A 13,480-nucleotide genomic window follows, 5' to 3' on the forward strand; every position below is an offset into this window, starting at 1 on the left:
GAAGAAGAAGAAGAAGAAGAAGAAGAAGAAGAAGAAGAAGAAGAAGACAATTGTTGTAGGAGCTAAGGGAAGACAGGCATTTTAATGCTTATTTGTGGAGCAATGAGAAACTATGAGAAACTATGCTCTAAAAATCACTAAACTCTGCAAGATTCTTTGAGCCAGTCAACACTAGTAGACCAATGCCCTCAAATAGAAAAAAAGAAAGAAGTGACCCACATATGCAAAAATGTTTATGAAACTCTATTTCTTATAGCAAAGAACTGAAAACCAAGGACATGCTCATTAGTTGGAAAAGAGTTGAACAAATTATGGTATACCAATGTAGTGAAATATTATTGCCACTATAAAAAAATGTTAAAACATTGTTTCAGAGAAACCTAGAAGAACATATGAGCTGATGCACAGTAAAGTTAGCAGAACTAGGAGAACAATTTATACAGTATCATTGCTTTTTCTTTCTCTTTATATTTTGGCAATCCTATTATTAGACTCACTGTCTGTTTCACACTCCTCATCCCCATAAAAAAAAAAGAAAACTCTAGCAATACACATAGTTAAGCCAAATAAATTCCTACATTATCTTTGTCCATTTTGCACCTTAAACCTGTCACCTTTCCAGGTAGCATGCTTCATCATAGACACTCTGGAGTCCTTGTTGGTCATTGCATGGTTCAATTATTACTTATTCCAGAGTTGTTTTTTGTATAATGTTGCGGTTGTATAAATTGTTCTCTAAGTTCTGCTACTTCATTCTGTATCAGCTCATAAAAGTCTTGCCAGGTTTCTCTGAAATCTCTTTTTTTCATTTCTTATGGCACAGTAATATTCTGTTATATTCACATACCGTAATATGGTAAGCTATCCCACACATGGACACATCCTTAATTTTCTTTTTTCCTTTTTTTGTAAAATGAAAAATGCTGCTATAAATATTCCCTCCTTCTTTGGATCTCTTTGGGATATAGGCCTAGTTGATGACTCAAAGAATGTGTACAGTTTACTCACTTTTGGAGCATAGTTTCTAATTGCTTTCCAGAATGGCTGGACCAATTCACAGTTTAACTAACTGTGCATTAGCATGCCTGTCCTTCTCTAAACCTTTCAACAACCACCATTTCTTATTTTGTCAGTTTGCCAATCTGATGGGTGAGAGATAGAGCCTTAGGACTGTTTTAATTTTCATTTATCTTATTATTAGTGATATAGAATATTTTTTCACATGGAAGTTAATAGTTTGATTTTTTCTCCTTTGAAAAATGCCTCTTCATATCTTTTGATAAAGGTCTCATTTCCAAGATATCTAGAGAACTGATTCAAATACAAAGAATAAGAGCCATGTCACCTTGGGCAAGTCACTTTATCTTTTAGGGCTGTGGTTTTCTCATGTAAAATGAGAAAGCTGGACTAGCTGAAAAGTTGAGAAGACACTGTCTCTGGGGTCAAAGGACCTCTGAGACCCAGTTCAGATGCCACCTCTAATAGTCATAGTCTGAGTGACTTTAGACAAGTTACTAAAACCTCGCAGAGTTTCAGTCTCCTCATTTTCAAAACAAAGAGGTTTGCCTTTGAGGTCCATTCCAGCTCTAAATCTAAGATCCTATAATCACAGGTCCCCTCCTAGTGCTAACATTTTGTTCTGTGCCATTGTGGATAAAGCACTGGACTTGGAAGGAAGAATTACATTTGTTTGAATCCTGCTTCTTGAATCCATCCTAGCTGTGTGACACTGGGCAAGTCTCAGGTTTTTCATCTGTAAAATGGGGTTAACAATAAGCTCGCACTTACCTCAGGATTATTATGAGGCTTAAATGTAATGCGTAAAGTGCTTTGTAAGCCAAAGAGCTCTATATGAATATTAGTTATTCGTTGAGAGGTTAAATGGCTTTTCCATTGTCCTCCAGCCAATAAATATCAGGGGTGGGATTTGAACTCAAGTCTTCTTGAACTCTAAGTCCAACATTCTATATATCCAGTATGCCACAATGCCAACTTGTAACAAATACGGGTAGTCAAACAAAAAAATAATCTCCAAATTGGTCATGTTCAAAAAATATGTCTCAATCTGCATTCTAAGTCTATTACTTCTCTTTCAGGAGGTAGGAAGCATGTTTTATACTAAGTCCTGTGGAATCATGATTGATGATCAATTATTGCACATTGCATTGATCAGAGTTCTTAAATCTCTCAACACTGTTTGTCTTTACAATGTTGTTATTGCTCAATTGTTCTACTCACTTTACTCTGCATCAGTTCATACAAATCTTCCTAGGTTTTTCTAAAACTGTCCACTTCATCATTTCTTATGGCACAATGGTATTCCATCACGTTCAATTACTGTAATTTGTTCATTCATTCATTCCCCAATTCAGGGGCACCCCTTCAGTTCTTTGTTATCACAAAAAGATCTACTATAAATATTTTTTGTACATAACAGTCCTTCTACATTGCCTTTCCAAAGTCACATTATCAAAATCCCTGCCTTTCTTTGAAATAATGAGTGATCCCACTTGTAAGCAGATTTCACTTTAAGGCCAAATGGGAATTTTTTATCAAAGCAGTCTGGCCTTCAAGGTCCCCTATGAGGATTTCCAAACCAAAATGACATGGAGCAGAATACACTGCACTGCATTGTTCATTGGGCTGCCTTCGCAGTCCCTAGGATTGTTGATGGTCAAAATAATGATACCATTGTATCATTTGGTGGATGTCAATAGACAAAGTATTGTGAAAATCTTAAGTCTGAAGTTCCTGACTATAATTAAGTTCCGAACCAAAATGCCCTTACTGGTCCTCTAGCTAGTTACCTCCCCTCTCCAAGATGTTGAGCTTTTAACTTTAAGAACCCCCAGAGAGAAAACTCATGGCTAAGAACACGCACACACATCCCTATATTTATTTATACCCTTGATTATCAGAAACAGCTGAATGGATTCCCTGCCCCCCCCTCCCCAGTTTTACAGAGGCATTTCCTTCTCTGGGTGAGAATCTTTAGGAAAATCTTTGCTAGTGAAAGCAGGAGCTCACATGGAAAATGCCATCCCTGCAAACACAGCTCTAAAAATAAACATACCAGGTCCAGGCTCGGTAAAGACAGCCAAGTCTTACAGGGTGGGCAGCACCGGATTAAGGAAAGCAACTGGGACAGGAAACATCTAATGAAGATTTGTCCAGATCTGGAACAAAACTATTCTAGCAAGAAATTAAACTGGGCACTCCTGCATGGGAGAAAGCCTGGCCAGAGACCAAATGTGAGGCCCTGGGCCCCATTAAGTGTTCCACGGGGTCCTTTCCTCTTTCACACAGCCCACGTATCTCTGCCTCATGACAGAATCAATCCAGCTCTTCATACAATAAAGGCCCAGACACAGTGAAGTCATCAAAAGGGTTTTCCTCATCTATTTTCTCCTTCCATTCTAATCCTAGAGCATCACTACCTGTGAACTTAGAGCACCAGGATTGGCCCCGACATCTGTCTGAAGATCAAGCCGTGGTGTCAAGAGAGTCTAAGAGTTGTCTAGATGATGGCAGTGCCAGATCAGACACAACATACTGCAATGTATGTTGGGCTGGAGAGTAACAGAAGAGGACGAGACACCCGGGGAGTCAGTAACAAACACTTGGTAGGTGCCAACCGTGTGCCTGGCATTGTAGGGGCATGAAGAAAACCAGAGACAATTCCCATCCAAGTTACGGTCTTGTTAGCAAAAAGACAAGGGAGAACTAGGCGGAGACCTGGCTGTATTGTTGGCCCCTGCACTGTCCCCCTGCTTTGCTAGGAAGCCCATTATTGTATTTTTTTGTTGGTTTGTTTTGGAGGTAGGAATAGGAGACAAAAGATGTATGAGTTTTGTTTCTTTCATTTTTTCAATTAACAAGCACTTATTTTCTCTCCCTCCCACCTCCCTCTACCCATTTGACAAAAGAAAAAAGAAAAAGAAAACCTTGTAAAAATATATGTAGTTAAGCAAATTCCTGAACTGGCCCTGTCCAAAAATGTATGTCTCATTCTGCATCTGGAGTCTATCGTCTCTCTGTCAGGGGATCGATAGTACAGGTCATCATTTTTCCTCTGGAATTACAGTTGGTCATTGCATTGATCAGAGTTCTTAAGTCTTTCAAAGTTGCTTATTTTTACAAGGTTGTAGTTACAAATATATTGTTTATCTGATTCAGTCATGGGTTTTCTGATATGGGCTTCTTTTTTCCTATTTCATGGGATCACAGGATCATGGTTGGAAGAGTCCTCAGAAGTCATATATTAGAACCCTTTCATTTTGCAGATTAGGAAAATGCAGCCCAGAGAGGTAAAGACTGTACAGTAGCATAACCCAGGATTTGAAACTGAGTCATCTGTTTGCCTTGGAGGCATCTAGGTGGCTCAGTGGATAGATGCTGGGCTGGGAGTCAGGAAGACCTGAGTTTAAATTCAGCCTCAGACCTTACTAGCTGTGTGACCCTGGACAAGTCACTTAACCTCTATTTACCTTAATCCCCTAGAGAAGGAAATGGCAAACCACTCTAATATCTTTGCCAAGAAACTTCCACAGACAGCATTAGTGTGCTATGGTCCATGGGGTCATATAGAATCCGACACAACTGAATAACAACTTCTGACTCCAAATCCCACTTGCTTTCCACTCACCATGTCATCTTCCAGTCAATCACCCATGGTAAGCAGTATCATAAGCTGCTCCCTGGTACAAAGAGCCATCTTTTCAATGATGCTATAAGGTTGTGTGCCTTGGAACACCATAACCTTCATCCTATTTTTTTAGGCTTCTGATTCATTACTCACCTCTACACACTCTGCAATCTAAACATTCTATCCTCTTTGAAAACTGATCAAGGGGCAGCTAAGTGGTGCAGTAGATAAAGCACTGGTTCTGGAGTCAGGAGGACCTGAGTTCATATTTAGTCTCAGACATTTGGTACTTCTTAGCTGTGTGACCCTGGGCAAGTCACTTAACACCAATCACCTCAAAACAAACAAAACTGATCAAGTGCGTCCTTTTTATTTCCTTCCTCAGATGCTAGTATATTCCTCGCCAAACTAACTCCTAGTCATTTTTCTATCATGTATATGCTTATATAGCACATTGACACTGCTGCTGGGACCCAGGGGCTAGGCGAGGGTATATTCCCCTCCTGTGCTAAGGTATGTAGTCGTACCTATATCAAGTTCAATGTTAGAAGAGCCTTCTAAGTTGAGGAAGTGGGGTCTAAATTCTCACTCTTTGACTCTCCTCAGCATCCTAGAGAAAACTGATAATTGTAGAAATAGTTGTCTTGAAAGTCTAAAGGGGAAAAAAATAAAAAAAGAGAAAGTCTAAAGGGATTTCCCCAAAATGGAGAAAATATTAATCAGGTATGTAACAGGAAATTTATTCCTACATTAAAGCAATGATAATCACAAGAATCAGAGCACATACCAACAGAATGATTAGAGCAGAATTATGACTGTCTTTTGGGAAGCTGGTAGTTAAGCCTCATTGGGATATAAACAGGTTTGAAAGGCTGCTAGCTATTTTGCGTTTTTCACTGTCTGTCTTTCTTCAATCAAACATTCAAGTCAAATTTCCCTCTGATGTCAATTCCTTCTTATACTGTTGAAGCCACAGCCGTGCTGACAGTTGTCACCACTGCAGACCTATGTGATCTTGAAAGGGATCTTAAGAGGAAGTAAAAGAATGTGCTGCCTTTTTTCTTCTAAAATTTTGCTTGGGTTAGTGGGGCAGTATAGCTTGACCCACCCTAACATCTGCTATGTAGTTGAGGCTGTTTCCAGTAATTCTGCCCAATACAGATCATCCCCTTTCCTGATCTCCCAAGACATGGTCTGTCCCATCCATATTGATGCTCAATCAGTCAACAAACATTTATTAAGTTCTTCTCAGGGCTAGCTACACAAAAAAGAAGCAAAAGACCATTCTGTGCCTTCCAGGAGCTTACAATATGCAAACAAAAACATACAAAATAATCTATGTACAGGATATACAGGAAACAATTTAGAGAGGGAGGGCACTAGAATTAAGAGGGGCTGAGGAAGATATCCAGTAAAATATGGGATTTTAGTTGGACTTAAAGGAATCTAGCGAAGGATGTAGTTATAGTGGAGGAGGGAGAATATTCTAGTCATGCAGGACAGCCGAGGAAAATACCCAGAGCCAAGAGATAAGTATCTTGTTCATAGAACAGCCAAGAGGCCAGTGTCACTGAATCAAATAGTATCTTATTAGGAAGTAAGGTATAAGAAAACTGAAAAAGTTGGAGGAGGCTGGATCATGAAGGACTTTGTGTCTGATGCTGGAGGCTGATCCTGATCATTGGAGGTTGTTGATGGGGGGGTAGGGATAACATGATGGGAACTGCACCTTAGGAAAATCATTTTTCTTTTCTTTTCTTTCCTTTTTTTGGCTAGGCAATGGGGTTAAGTGACTTGCCCAGGGTCACACAGCTAGTAAGTTGGAAAATCATTTTTAGTGATCTCATGATACTTGCTTTTATATTGTATTATATGGTTTTCTTATGTGGTTCTCTAAAGGTTCTATGCCTCATGTCCCCAACACTCATTCATAAGCTCCTTGAAGGCAAAGATCTGTGGTTTATACTCTGGGTCTCCCACACTGTCAAGTAGAGAAGAAGGACTCAACAAATATTTGCTGAATTGAGTCACTGAAAAATATCCGAGCTGAAAATCCCTCAAAGAGGAAACCAAACTTACAAAACTAGCCTAGTTTTAAACAGACAATAAGCAATTAATCCTGTAAATGCTCATTATACTGAACTGAATTAAATGTGTAGAGGGAGTATAGGTATTCTGATTATCTTCTAGAATAGAGGTTCTTAACCTCTAGAAAAGGTTCTTAACTTCTTTTGTGTTATGGACTCCTTTAACAATCTAACAAAACCTACGGGCCCATTCTTTCGATAGTGACTTGTTGCCTACATTCATAATGAGAGCAAACACTAAATTTCCATTAGTGGTTAGCGAAAATAAAGGTATATTTTTTCCCATCCAAGTTCACAGGACCCCACCCCACCCCGAAATCTATCCATGTACCTCTAGGTTAAGAGTCCATGTTCTAGAAGAGCTTGTTGAAATAAATCAAGTCAAGAAACATTTATTAAACACTTACTGTATGCTAGGCACTGGACTAATATACTAGATATGTAGTTATTCTTAACTTAAAGCCTTGGTTCATAATGACAATCATAAAACAATTTTTTTTTTTAGGTTGGAACCTTTTTCTCTCGCATGGCCTACTAATTTATACACCTTTAACTCTGGGACTGAGCTTTTCCATGGTGCCAAAATGGAAATTGTCTATAAAAAAAATTATTCAGGTTTACCTTGTGTCTCAAGTCTATTTTAAACCAAACGACATATTCTTCTGCTTCTCATATTCTTCTGCTTCTCATATTCTTCCCCCAGAGGCCTCACCATTTAGCTCCCTGGAAATAATACTAGTCAATTACTTAGGATGCTTTTCATTCTTTTTGGAATAAGGTTGTTTCCATTAGAAGCAGAGAAGTGCAAACAAAGAAATGGCCTCATTTGGCTAAGACTAAAGATGTAGGCTGCATGAAGCTCTGGGGCATGGTGTTCTCCTGGATTAGGCTAGATTTAGGAGATGAGGCTACCTGGGAGTTGAATATTAAACTGCTTAGTTCTGGAAGTCAGCCTGATTTCCCTTTAGTCTGGAGAATGGGGTGTAGAGGTGGCAGTCGCATTACTTAGCTGGCCAGCAAAGCTGGGGCTGTGATCAGTACTTGGCTGTGTGGCAGGCAATTTCTCTTTTCCTTCCAAACGAGTGTTCACTGCTCTGGACAGAGGTTCACAGAGTGTGCTGAGGCAGTGAAGCCTAATAAGGGAACTAGGAATGTGTGGAGGCAGGGTAGGGTGAGAGGAGCAAAAGACGATCCATAATTCTTTCTGTTTTAAAGGACAAGGATGACTGATCCAGGAAAGTTAAGTGATTTACCCAAAATTATATATACCTAGTTTGGTTAGTGGCATAGCCAAGATTTAAACTTGGAGCTCTTAGCAGCTTGGTACTGTGGAAAAAAACATTGGCTCTGGAGTCAAAGGGCCTGGGTTCACATCCTGCCTCAAATAATTACTAATTATGGAACCCTGGGCAAATCCAGGCTTCTTTCCACAGCTCCATACTGCCTGGGATAGAAGCTGGAGAAGTGCTTTAAGAACACATGCTACCGGATAAACACCAGTGCTTATAATGGCTTTTTAATTTAGAAAACCAGCACCTGGAGTGAGTTGTATTTTGGGATTAATTTTGGATCCTGCGGAGTATAAGCTGTAAGCCCCCTATTAATCTGTGCTCAAGGGTAAAGTTAAACAGTATAACCAGTTCCGTGATATGAATGAGACAGTGTGGTAATAGAAACGATGCTGGATTTGGAGTTAAGTGGACTTTGGTTCAAATCCTGGCTCTTTACTCTTACAAGCCACAAAACCTTAATCTAGTCAATCTGTCTGGACCTCAGTTTCCCCACATGCAAAATTGGACTTCATGGCTTCTGAGGTTCCTCATGGCGCTAAATCTATGATAAGTAGCATAGACTAGAATCATTCAAACAGACGCCAAACTTGCCTCCAAAATTCGGCTCACAGAAAACTAGAATGTGACTCTAGTTTGGGCTTAACGTCGATGGATAATATTAAAGATTATACAGGATGGCAGATTCAGAGCTTTTAAAGAATTTGGAGACATCATCTCATTCAATTCCTTCCTTTTACAAATGAGGAAATTGAGGCCCAACAATGTTAAGGGACTTAACCTAAGTCACCCAGGTAACAGGTAAATAGCAAAGCTGAGAACACAACCAGGGCCTCTGAGATGAAGTCCAGGACTCTTTCTATGGCACTATACTGCCTGAAAATTGAAAATGATGAAGAAAGCAGTAAGGATGAGGATGAATAAACAACCTTTACTTTTAATTCAAATTCATTAGATTACTATTATTAGAGTTAAAAAAAAAACCCTTTGACAAAATACAACACCCATTCCTGTTAAATACACTGGATAGAGATCCATGCACCTTTCTTTAAAATGATATGTGGCATTTATCTAGAATCAAGAGATAGCATTGTATGTAGCAGAGCTAAAGCAGAATACTTTCCAAGAACATCAGGGTTAGGAAAGGAATGCCCCCATTGTCAGCATTACTATTTGACATAATGCTAGAAATGTTTGCTATAGCAATGAAAAATTTTTTAAAATTATGCAAAGAAGAAACAAAATTATCACTTTTTTTGGCAAGTCATATGATGACATAATTAAGGAACCCTAGAAAGTCAACTAAAATTAATTCAAACAACTTCAGCAAAGTTGCAGGATATAAAAAATAAATCCACACAAATAATCAACATTTCTATATCATACCAATAAAACCAAGATGAAAGAGAGAGAAATCCCATTTAAAATAACCATAGAGTGTGTAAAATCCTTGGGAGCCTACTTACCAGGATACATACAAGAACTATATAAATACAATTATAAATCACTTTTTACAGAAATAAAGACCTAGATAATTAGAGAAATATTGAATGCTCCTGGGTAGAATGAGTCAATATCCTAAAAATTACAATAATAACCAAGTTAATTTACTTATTCAATGTCATATCAATTAGACTACCAAAGAATTGCTTTACAGAATTAGAAAGAAAATAATCACAAAACTCATAGAGGCAGAAAAAGATAAAAAATCCAAAGGGAAATTAAGGGGGCGGGGGGCACATGAGAGAAAGCCTGGCAGTGCCAGATCTTACACTATGCTATAAAGAAGTAATTCCCAAAACAATTTGGTACTAGTTGAAAAATGGAGGCATTGGTGAATGGATACAATGTACATTTTAACATACAATGTACAATTCAACAAGTATTTGAATGACTACTGTGTGGGGCATACTGAGCTGGAAATACAAAGACAAAATGTAACAGTCCTTGTACTCAAGGGGCTTACACTGCACTGGGGAGAAATGACCTAGATAGAGATACATACAAAATATAACAATAAATACAAAGTAGTCTGGAGGGGGTGGAGATAGGGGGAAGAGAACTGAGGAGGTGAGGAAAGGTGGTTCCATCTGAGCTGTGCACTGAAGGAAGCTAGGGATTTTAAGAGGGAGAGTGTTGCAGGCAATGGGACCAGCTTGGGTGAAAGAAGATGAATGTAATGGAATACTGTTACTCTGTGAAACGACAAAATGGGCAGTTTCAGAAGAAACTGGGGAGATCTCCATGAACCGATGCACAGAAAGTTAAGCAGAACCAGAGAATTTATAAAATGACAGCTTTTATGAAATGGCAGCTTATAAAATGACAATCACATTGGGAAAAACCACTTTGAACAACTTTAGAACTCTGAGAAGTGTGGTAATAAACCATAAGTCCAGAGGACGGAAGGAAAAACACAACACCCACTTCCTGCTATAGAAGTAATTAACTTAAAATATACAGAGAAAGAAACGTATTCGGGCTTGGCCAATGTGCGAATTACTTTTTACTAGATGATGTAGTTTTTTTTTTAATGAGAATTTTGTTTATTTATTTTTTTTGTTCAATGTGGCAGGAGGAAGTGGGAGGAGCAGATTATAAATGCATGTAAAATTTATTTAAAAAATAAGAAGATATTGCAATTTTGCATAATTACTTTTCAATATATATAGTATGTTTGCATGTAGTTTCCTGAGAGATCTCATTTTAATAACAATAATAGCTAACATTTGTAGCACTTAACTATGTGCAGGCACTGTGCTAAGCACTTTAAAATTATTATCTCATTTGATCCTCAGAACCACCCTGGAAGGTAGATGCTACCATTTCCCTGATTTTACAGATGAGGAAACTGAGGCAAACAGGTTAAGGGACTTGTCCAGGGTCACACAGTTACTAACTATTTGAGGCTAGATTTGAACCTAGGGTTATGACCTATAGTTGGTGGGATAGGGTAAAACGCTATATTTTACTGTGGGCTTTACTATGTAGAAAATAGCAAATGACTTGCTACCTAGTTCTTAGCACTATTTCCTGCCTGAAGAGACTCTTAGAAGAGTCCCACACTCAAGTGAAAAGTCAAATGCATCAGTCTTCTAATAATAAGCTGGCACAGTAATTTCTCCTCTTCACAGCTCCCCCACCCCCATTAGTCATCTGCTTTGTTCTCCTTGACATAATAAGCAACCCTACATTTTTTTGAAACGGGAAGAAAAATGTTCACCAATGCAGAGATCTCCAGCTGTCTTCTTGGTGATAGTAATAAATTTGTTCTGCAAATTTGTTTATCTTTTTTATTTGTATATCTTTCTATGATTTTATGTAATATTCCCACTGACTCAACCCTCAATTATTCATATAAATAGAGAAAAGAGGAATAGATAATCCCAGGCTACAGAAGCCCCCCCCCCCCCAGTATTCTTGAAGACAAGATGAAGAGATGTAGTCTACCTTGCATGTTCTTATATATGTGCTTCTCCTGATATCAAGACTTGGGACTCTGATGTCTTTCCCTGAGTCCCCAGCAGCTAACATAGTGCCTACAAAAAAGTGAATTAATAAGAGATTGTTGATTGCTTCATAGTAAAACAGCATTTTCCACTAAAAGCCCTCCATGGACCTCAGTACCAAACACATTGCCTGGCACAAAGCTGGTACTTATTCATAAGTACTCATTGATTGATGAAATGCATAGAGATTGCCCATGTTGATATGTGTTGATCCATGTTGATGCATGTTGGGGGAGAGGTGCTATATTAATAGAAAAGACTCAGCTGTTAAGAGACAAAGTTCTTTTAGTTTAGAATGGCTAAGAACAACAACCTACGGAACCACATTCTAAGGAAGTTGAGTTGCCATCTCTATAGGTCAATGTATGTTAGTGTCTCCAGTTGTCTGCCAGGCTTACAGACATCTAAGTACCTCAATTCTGATGGAAGGAAAATAATGCTGAAGAAATTCAATATATTGTCAGACTCTTGGCTGGGCTACAGAAAGAGAAGGGGACAAGGGAAGAACTAGCATAGATACTAGAGGAGAGAGAAATAACCAAAAAGCTGGAGGAAAATTATATCACTTAGGAGCACATCACAATGGTTTTCAAAGGTTTTGGCCAATAAACTATTTTGACAAGGAACCAAGATAGTTTTTGACTCCTGATCCCACAAAATGAAGAAATAAGAATCATACATTCATGATTGCCAAAGGTTAATTCCAGCTTTATTGGAGTCCAACTTTTCTCATTGGACGAGATGGGGCCAGAGAAGTTAAGGGATTCCTCATGGGTCACACAGCTAATTAGTGGAGGGACAGGCCCAGATCTCGGTCTTCTGACTCCTAGTCCAGTATTTTTTTCCATTATCTCACAATATCACTATTTTGTCACACTTTTTCCTTAGGCCAATAACCATGGTGAGCGAGGTGTGGAAAGAGTGACTACCTTTTCTAAGGATTCATTTTTGCACTTTAAAAATATAGATTAAGACCTGCAATTGCAATTTCGTGATATATTTAATAATTTCCATCACATGACTGTCTCTTTTTATGAGACTAGAATTTCAGACCAGCTCCCAGACTACCTGGAAAACCTCCCCAGACCCATGCTTTGATGACCACAAGACAACCCCAGGCAAGAAGGAAGAAAACAGACATTGGACAAATTGACTGGAGGTAGAAATAATCCTAATTCCTTCCTCTCAAGGGAGAGGGAGACCCATGAGTGATTTTTAAACTTGGAAACAGCTGAGAAGCTTGTTGACTAAACCGTAGGCTCAATAAGTCTAGAAGAGGCAGCAGTCAATCTGAGCGTAGGGCACAGAGCAAGCAAGAACTTCAGTCAGCTCTGAGTGCTTGACCTTTTTCATCTCCTTCAAAGTGGGAGATACTCTTTCAATTGATTAAATTCCAAAATGAAGATTTAAACAAAAACACTGTCTTTTTTTTTTTTAAAAAGCAAGCCAATGCCATTCTAAGTTTCACCACCAGAGGAGTCTTTTTCACAGGTCATAGATTTAGAGTTTTAGGACCCGTGAGGTTATTGAGTCAACTCTCTATTTTACAAGTGAGGAAACTGAGGCCCAGAGGAGTTAAGTGATTTTCCAAGTGTCACACAGCTAGTAAATGTCTGAGGCAACCTTTCAGCTCAGGTCTTTTCTCGAATCCAAGTCCAGTGCCCTGTCCATTGCACTACCTTAACCCTTTTCTGGACAACTGAGGTGAATGCAACTTAAGATATTAACTTGCTTGGAATCCAATCCTCTATGCACATCAAGGGTGGCCCCAATTACCTCATTTTGCTTTTTCCAGTTGATGGGCCAGTCAGCTTTCCCTATCCTGGAGTACACCCCCCTCCTGTAGTTAGCTGGCCTATAGTAACTTTCCCTTTGAATATTATTCAGGTTCAATTTTCCCACCCTCAACAAAAAGTAACAGACACCAGCAGATTCATGCAAAATCTTTAT

The sequence above is a fragment of the Vombatus ursinus genome, unplaced genomic scaffold (assembly GCF_900497805.2).
Source record: "Vombatus ursinus unplaced genomic scaffold, bare-nosed wombat genome assembly UNPS02014861.1, whole genome shotgun sequence".
NCBI lineage: Eukaryota > Metazoa > Chordata > Mammalia > Diprotodontia > Vombatidae > Vombatus > Vombatus ursinus.